This window comes from Vulpes lagopus, chromosome 24, assembly GCF_018345385.1.
Source record: "Vulpes lagopus strain Blue_001 chromosome 24, ASM1834538v1, whole genome shotgun sequence".
NCBI classification, from domain to species: domain Eukaryota; kingdom Metazoa; phylum Chordata; class Mammalia; order Carnivora; family Canidae; genus Vulpes; species Vulpes lagopus.
In genome coordinates this window covers 16,650,342-16,658,046 of record NC_054847.1, presented here as the reverse complement: position 1 = coordinate 16,658,046, position 7,705 = coordinate 16,650,342, and the positions used below count along the sequence as shown (strand labels likewise).

Sequence of the window (7,705 nt, the reverse complement as noted above, 5' to 3'; positions counted from 1 at the left end):
GTTTGGATTAATGGTCAAGCATTTTTTCAACAAAGAAAAACCTAGGACCAGTGAATTCTACTAAATTTTAAAGAAGAATTAATGTAATCCTTTTTAAACTCTTCCAGAAAATTAAAAAGGACAGAACACTCCTAAATTCATTTTATGAAGCCAGCATTACCCTGGATTACAAAATCCAGATTAAAGACTAAAGAAAACTATAGGCCAATATCCCTGATGAATATAGACACAAATATTTTGAACCAAATTCTAGCAAACTACATTTGACTCCAGTTTAAGGATCACACCATGACCAACTGGTATCTATCTTTTGGATATAAAGGTAGCTTAACATACGCAAATCAATGAATATGATACCCCACATTAATAGAATAAAGGATAAAAATAATATTATCCTCTCAGGAGATGCAGAAAAGTACTTGACAAAATTCAGCAATCACTTCATGATAAAAAAATTTTCAACACATTGGGTATAGAGGACTGTAATACAAAATAATAAAGGTTTATATGACAAGCCCATAGCTAACATCAAAGTCAAATCCAGAAGTCCTAGCCTAATCCCAATTAGGCATGAAGAAATATGATACATCCAAATTGGAGGGGAAGAAGTAAAACTACTTATGCTTGCAGATGATTTAATCTTATAGAGTGATAATTTTAAACACACACAAACTGTTAGAATAAAAGAAATTGGTAAAGTTGCAGGCTAGAAGATCAACATAAAGAAATCAGTTGCATTTCTATTTTCTATATACTAACAGCAAAATATTTAATAGAAAAATAAAGAAAACAATTTTGTTTGCAATAGCATCCAAGACAATGAAACATTTAGGAATTAATTAACCAAGGAGGTGAGAGATCTGTTTGCTGAAAGCTATAAGACATTGATAAAATAAATTGAGGAAGATGCAAATAATTGGAAAGATATTCCACGTTCATCAATTGGAAGAATTACTATCATTAAATATCCACACTACCCCAAACCATCTGTAGATTCAATGCAATTGCTATCAAAATTTCAATGGCATTTTTCAAAGGTATACAAAAAACAATCCTAATATTTTTGTGGAACCATAAAAAATCCAAAATAGACTAAGCAACCTTAAGAAAGAAGAACAAAGCTGGAGGCATCATACTCCCTGATCTTAAACTCTACTACAGAGCTACAGTTTTTTTTAAAAAGATTTTATTTATTTATTTGAGAGAGAGAGAGACTGAAGGCATGATGGGGTGGGGAGAGAAGAGGCAGAGGTAATGGGAGAAGCAGACTTCTCACTGAGCAGGGAGCCTAATGTGGGGTTTAATCCCAGGACTCCAGGATCATGACCTGAGCTGAAGACAGATGCTTAACCAACTAAGCCACCCAGGTGCCTATAGTTATCAAAACAGTACGGTACTGGCATAAAAAAAAGGCACACAGATCAATGAAATATAACAGAGTCAAGAAATAAACACAAGCATAAAATATTTACACAAGTAAATTTACACAATTTAAACACAAGTAAAAAATATTTACACATTTTGGGTTCCCCACAGATCACCTAGACCCATTTAATGGGACAAATTTTCCAACATGTAAGCATAGATTTAATCATAAATTCCAAACACAGACATTAGCCTCTGGGACTGTGATGGACTAAGGGTACAAATGAACTATTCTGATGAAAACTACCAGAAATGCTGTACAAAATACAGTTTTACAATCTTCTCAAAAGCATTGAAGAGATGACAAGAGTGCATGCAATTTTCAGGCCAAAATCTAAGTGAAAGGAAAATTAAAGATGGCAGCACAGAGAGATAGGTGGGAAATATGAAAAAGCAATGAAGAGACAAGGAAAATAGAATGAGGTCTAACACACATGCAATTGGAATTTCAGAAATAGAAGAGATGGAGAATGGGACAGAGGCAATGTTATGAGTTTTATTTTTTAATTTTTTTAGAGTATTTCCCAGGGGCTCTTGGGTGGCTCAAGAGTTGGTTGAGTGTCCAACTCTTGATTTTGGCTCAGGTCATGATCTCCAGGTTGTAAGATCGGGCCCCACATCAGGCTCCACACTTGGCAGAAAGTCTGCTTAGGTTTCTCTCCTCTCTTTCTTTCTCTGCTCCTCTCCCCACTCACATGTGCCTGCACTCCCTCTCTTTAAAAAAAAAATATTGCCCGAATCCACAGATTTAGGAGTATCAGAAATCCTAAGAAAGATTACAAAGAAAAGAAAAGAAAAGAAAGAAATCCACTACTCTAGAAAACTAATGGCAAAGAGAGTATCTTAAAAATAGATCAAAAGAAAAGATCTCTCTTTTAACACCAAAGGAGTTGCTATTAAATTTGACCCCTGACTTCCTATCACCAAACATGGAAGCCAGAAAACCATATCCTCAGTGTGGTTCAAGAAAACAACTGTCAACTTAGAATTCTGTACCCAGTGGAAATATCTTTCAAGTATGAGGACGAAATCAAGAGGTGTTGTTTTCTGGCATCCACTATAGCAGTAGTGAAAATTATAAGAAGTCCCAGTGAAGTGTACAGAGATTCAGGCCACATAGCTCAGGTCTCATATTATGGGTTCAGAGGCCCATTAAAATTTTTTTTTAATTTAATTTTTATTTAATTTTTATTTTTTATTTTTGAAATTATCAGAGACCTTTATTATGGTTCTTACCATTCATTAAGTAACCTACACAAATCATTTTCTTTTCCTCTGTCTCAAACAGCAGAAAAAATATGGAATGCTTCACGAATTTGCATGTCATCCTTGCGCAGGGGCCATGCTCATCTTCTCTATCATTCCAATTTTAGTATATGTGCTGCCGAAGCGAGAACTAATTTTTTTTTTTTTAAGATTTTACTTATTCATTCATGAGAGAGAGAGAGGCAGAGACACAGGCAGAGGAAGAAGCAGGCTCCATACAGGGAGCCCAACATCCCGGGTCCCCAGGATCATGCCCTGGGGTGAAGGCAGTGCTAAACCACTGAGCCACCTGGGCTGCCCCCATTTGGGTTTTTATACAGCCCATATGGTTCTCAACAATCTTTGCTTATTTTTATAGCTTGTTACTGCTTGTAAGGAAAAACTGTTCTCTCCCTGCCCTGCAACTTCTTGACTTGATAGTTGACATGTGACATTTCCCTGTGTCATTGAGAGAGAGCACAGTGAGCTTGGTATAGTAAGGTGGACACACAACATTCTGCAGAAGAGATCTATTCTTTCGCTTTGCCTCCCAACCATAAAGCTGCCCGTCTCATACTGCTGGTTTAGACCTTGGAAAACAAATAAAAATCTTAAGTTTTATTTCTGAACAAATAAGATGACCTGTTTTAAGAGTTAGTTATAAGTATGCTTTATGAATGGCTGTCTAGAAATGACTAACCCAGGCTCTGTTTTAAAAGTACAGCAGAGATTATATTGTATTGCCACGTTGGCATAATTTGTTGCCATGATCATTTTGCTTCTTAATTTAATGTATGTAAAAGAACCCGTTGTTCCTTTTTATAAATTTAAATTGTATGTGTAGAAAGATCAGTTAAGGAACTGGGTGTTACACAATGTGTTGTCTGTATTTTTCCTTCATTTGTTCCTGTATGAGGCTTTTGGGTAAATAATAAAGACTTTCTCAAAGCCTGGAGTCTGAAATCTTATTTTCTTCAACAATTTATTAAAATCACTCTTGAGCAGAGTAGTTTAACCATCCTGTGATGTAGTAGCTAAGACCCCAAGGTCTTCTTCAAGGGAAACAAACCCCATAATTTATCAACTATCTTCAAAGGAAGGTGAGGTTTTTTTAGCTAGAGGGACCCTCATTTTGTTAAGTACCCTGACAAGGTTGCTGAGGTAAAAGCTCTGCGTAAGTTGACTTGGGTAAAGGATTTGAAGTTGGGATGAGTGCATATAAGAATTTGGAGTTGAAGAGCAAGTCCAATGAGGACTAAGACATCTACCGAGAAGAAAATGGGAACAAAACATTTTTGGGGAACATATCTTCCTAGGGTGAGGGTTCTTAACCTTCTATGTGTCCTATACTGGTTGGTAGTCTAGTGAAGACCACTGGTCTATCTAAACGCATAAAATGAAATATATAGTATTACAAAGGAAACCAGTTATATTGAAATCTAATTATCAAAAATAAAAAAAGGAAACAAATTTGAGATATTGCAACATATGTGTGTCATCACTTACACTTTACACACAAAAGCAGTGGGTCTGATAACCACCATGGATTTCGAAGTACCTGTGAGCATAGGATATATTTCCAGATATAACAATTGTAACGTGATAGGAAAATGACTGTGATTTCTGCTAGGGCAGGAATAAAGCCACAGGTACTGCCAACACTGTTGCCTATACTCAGAATGGAAGGAAACCCTTAACTTCAGTATTTTTGTCCAACCAAGGACACAGACCCTAGGCAGGAGCTCTGCTCCGGGGGGGGGGGGGGGGTAATGTCAATTCCCTCCTTCCCCAGGTACTCTCGAGCAAAGATGATGCTGGAATGCATTGCTTCCACGTGACATCAAAGACAAAGAAGCAGGATGGGGGCCCAATCTCTGACCAACTCTCAGTCCCAGGGAATTTACCAAGTGCTCAGTGACCCATGGCTCTGCCCAGAGATGCGGCCTCTGGGCCCTCTTGTGCACACATAATGCAGGTGACTAGGAAGCACACATAATGAATAACCGCTTATACAAGAAATGCACTTAAAAACCACAAAATAAGTAGATTAAGTATTTCCCTAAGGTACATTAAGAGCCGCTATTAGGAAGGCTGAAAGGGTTTTGTGATTTCTTCCACCTCCTCATATCTGCACAGCACTTTTCACTTCTGCAAGCTCTTTGTCCATCTAGTATCTAATTTGTTTTTTGCAGCCATCCTGGGGTTGAGTGTACTTTTTTTTTTAAACTTCTTCTCCTAAAAATATATATTTAAAACAAAATTTGCCAGAATCTGAGCCAAAAGTCATAAGGGAATAGGCCATGATATTTCTGAGAATATGCCGATTTCAACCTTAGAGGGAAAATTTAAATGAAATGAGATATTTAACATAAATAATCTCCCTCTGCTGCTAAAGCAGACAAAAGGCAGTACTAAGTACTTATTATAGGAGACCACATTTTTAGGTCTAATTTTTCCAAAAAAGAGTATGCTTATGAAAAAATTTAAACAATCCAGTAGTGTTGAAGAGAACACTTAAAGAATTTTCCCCTACTTAAATAAAAAAATATATATATCCGAGAAGTGGTATTATGTGGAGTCCAGTTGGGAGATAGAAATAACAACAGTTATTTGAACAATAAGAATTTAATATAAATAATTGCTCACTAGGTGTAAAATTGTTAAAGAGGTAACTGGTTAAAAAGAAAATAAAGTAGAGGCAGGCAAATTACAATTTGTGGGCCACATCTGGTTTGCTGTCTGCTTTTGCTAATAAAGTTTTATTGGAACACAGCCATGCTCATTTCCTTGCATATGATTTATGGCTGCATTGGGCTATAATGACAACTTAACTCGAGGAGTTAAGAGGCTTGCCTTAATACTACGTGGTCTTAACAGCAGAACTGGAGGTTTCTCTGGGAAATGGGACTTCAGAACTGGCTTAAAAGATGGAAAGGAGAGAGCATGGCAGTAAGTGGTGAGGGAAGGGCATTCTCGCCTAGGGAATAGCTCAAGGGGGAAGAGGCAATGCAGGAACCAAGCTTGGAGCGGAGGTCAAAAGGGCACCAGCTCCCCAGGCTCCGGTCACACTCCAGACAGATTGAACTAGGACCTCTAGCTATAGCCCTCAGGCATCAGTATTCTGGAAAGCTTTCCAAGTAATACCAACTGTGGGACAAGGCTGAGAGCAAATGCTTGAAACCAAGATATGCATGCATCCACATTAGGATGTGTCTACTCACCCCATTCCTGCCTCACCCGTTAGATCTTCCCACCTCGGAAGGAGTCCACTGTCTAGGGGCAAAGGGGGCTTCTGCTGCATTGGGTGGGGACGTGGCCATGGGTGGCAGAGAAGCAGCAGCCCCTAACCCCTCAGCAAACAGATGTAGGCCTGCCCGTTCCTGGTGCTGTGGCCACAGGGGTGAGGCCCTGTTACCAGACTACTCCCTAAGAGCAGCTTGGCTCCATTTCCCACGTTCCTCCTGCCCCTCCAAGCCCCTTCATAAAGCTCCTTTCATTGTGCCAGGCACTTTCAGAGCAGCAGCACTGGCGTAATGAAGGTAAACCAAGCCTCATGAAGGAGCAGAACAGCCCACACAGGGAGGCTGGAGCAGGAACAGCTCAACCCCAGATAACCCTGATGTGGGGCCTCCTGTGGGATGTGGCACCACAGACACCCAAGGCATGCAGATTTGCTGCTGTGCAGCACAACTCAAGCCTGCTCAGCTCAGCTGTCAGCCAGGCCTGTGTTAGGGTTCCCGATGCCCTTCTTGGGGGGACAGCACGCTGGGAGAGGCAGCAAAAAAGGCAAGCCTGATTCTTCTTCAAAATTCTTTTCCACATTGAAACGAGTACAGGTTCATTAAAATATGTTTTGGAAAAGTACTGAAAAGCACAAAGTAGAAAACTGTCACTTATATTCCACTACTCGGCTATGACTACAGGTAGAGCTGTGGGGTGATCGGCCGGTACAGGCGATGTGTGCACACAATAAAATAGAGACAGAGCAAAATTTTGGTCATATTGATTGTATACCCTTGTATTTTTTTATTTTTTAAAAAATTATTTACTTATTTATTTATCCGAGAGAGAGAGAGAGAGAGAGAGAGAGAGAGAGAGAGAGAATGAGCATAAGTGGGGAGGGTCAGAGGGTGAGGGAGAAGCTCAACCGAGATCCTGAGATCACGATCCGAGCCAAAGGCAGATGCTTAACCAACTGACCTACCAGGTACCCCTCTTTGTACTTTTTAAAAAAACTTAATATATCTTGAGCATTGTCATCTGTAGTGTTGTTTTAATGCTTTGTTGAATCCTATTGCATGGACAGTGTGGTTTATGTAAGATTTTTAATTTAAGACTTTTTAATTTAAGACTTTTTTTTAGAGCACTGTTAGGTTCACAGCAAAATTAGGGGAAGGTACAAAGATTTCCTACTGGGGTGCCTGGTTGGCTCAGTCAGAAGAACATGCGACTCTTGATCTCGGAGTTGTGAGTTTGAGGCCCACATTAGGTGTAGAGATTGCCAAAATAAATAAATAGATAAATGTTAAACTCCTCCATATCCTCTGACCTAACACATGCACAGCCTCCCCCAATATCAAAATTCCCCACCAGAGTGGTATGTTTGTCACAACTGATGAGCCTACATTGACACATCTAATCACTCAAAGTCCATAGTTTATATTAGGACTCACTCTTGTACTTTCTATGGATTTGGACAAACATATAATGGCATGAACCCATCACTTTCACTGCCCTAAAGAGCCACTCCAGAACAGCTTAATGAATCATTCTCCTGCTGTTTTTATTTTTCAGGCTCATAAATAATACTATAATGGTCATCCTTATAGCTAATTCTTGATTCACATACTTGTTTATTTTTCAGGTCTCTTAAATGCTGAGCTGTGGCTTTCATACCCCTTACCTGAAACATTTCCCTGTCTCCAGACTCTCCTGTTTGTTAAGCTATGTATTCCTTCGAGTCTGAGCTTAAAGTGTCACTTCCTCTGGGGAGTAGACAGCCTAGTAACATACCTGGTTAGTTCTTTCATAGCAC

The 7,705-nt window shown here is 39.2% G+C and overlaps 1 non-coding gene across 1 annotated transcript; it reads right to left on the bottom strand.

Annotated features, from left to right (window-relative positions):
- Nucleotides 1–2,717: 2,717 nt before the first annotated feature.
- Nucleotides 2,718–2,822, bottom strand: LOC121482186. The gene has a single exon (XR_005985542.1). It is a non-coding gene; the product is annotated as a U6 spliceosomal RNA (small nuclear RNA).
- Between the last annotated feature and the right edge of the window lie 4,883 nt (nt 2,823–7,705).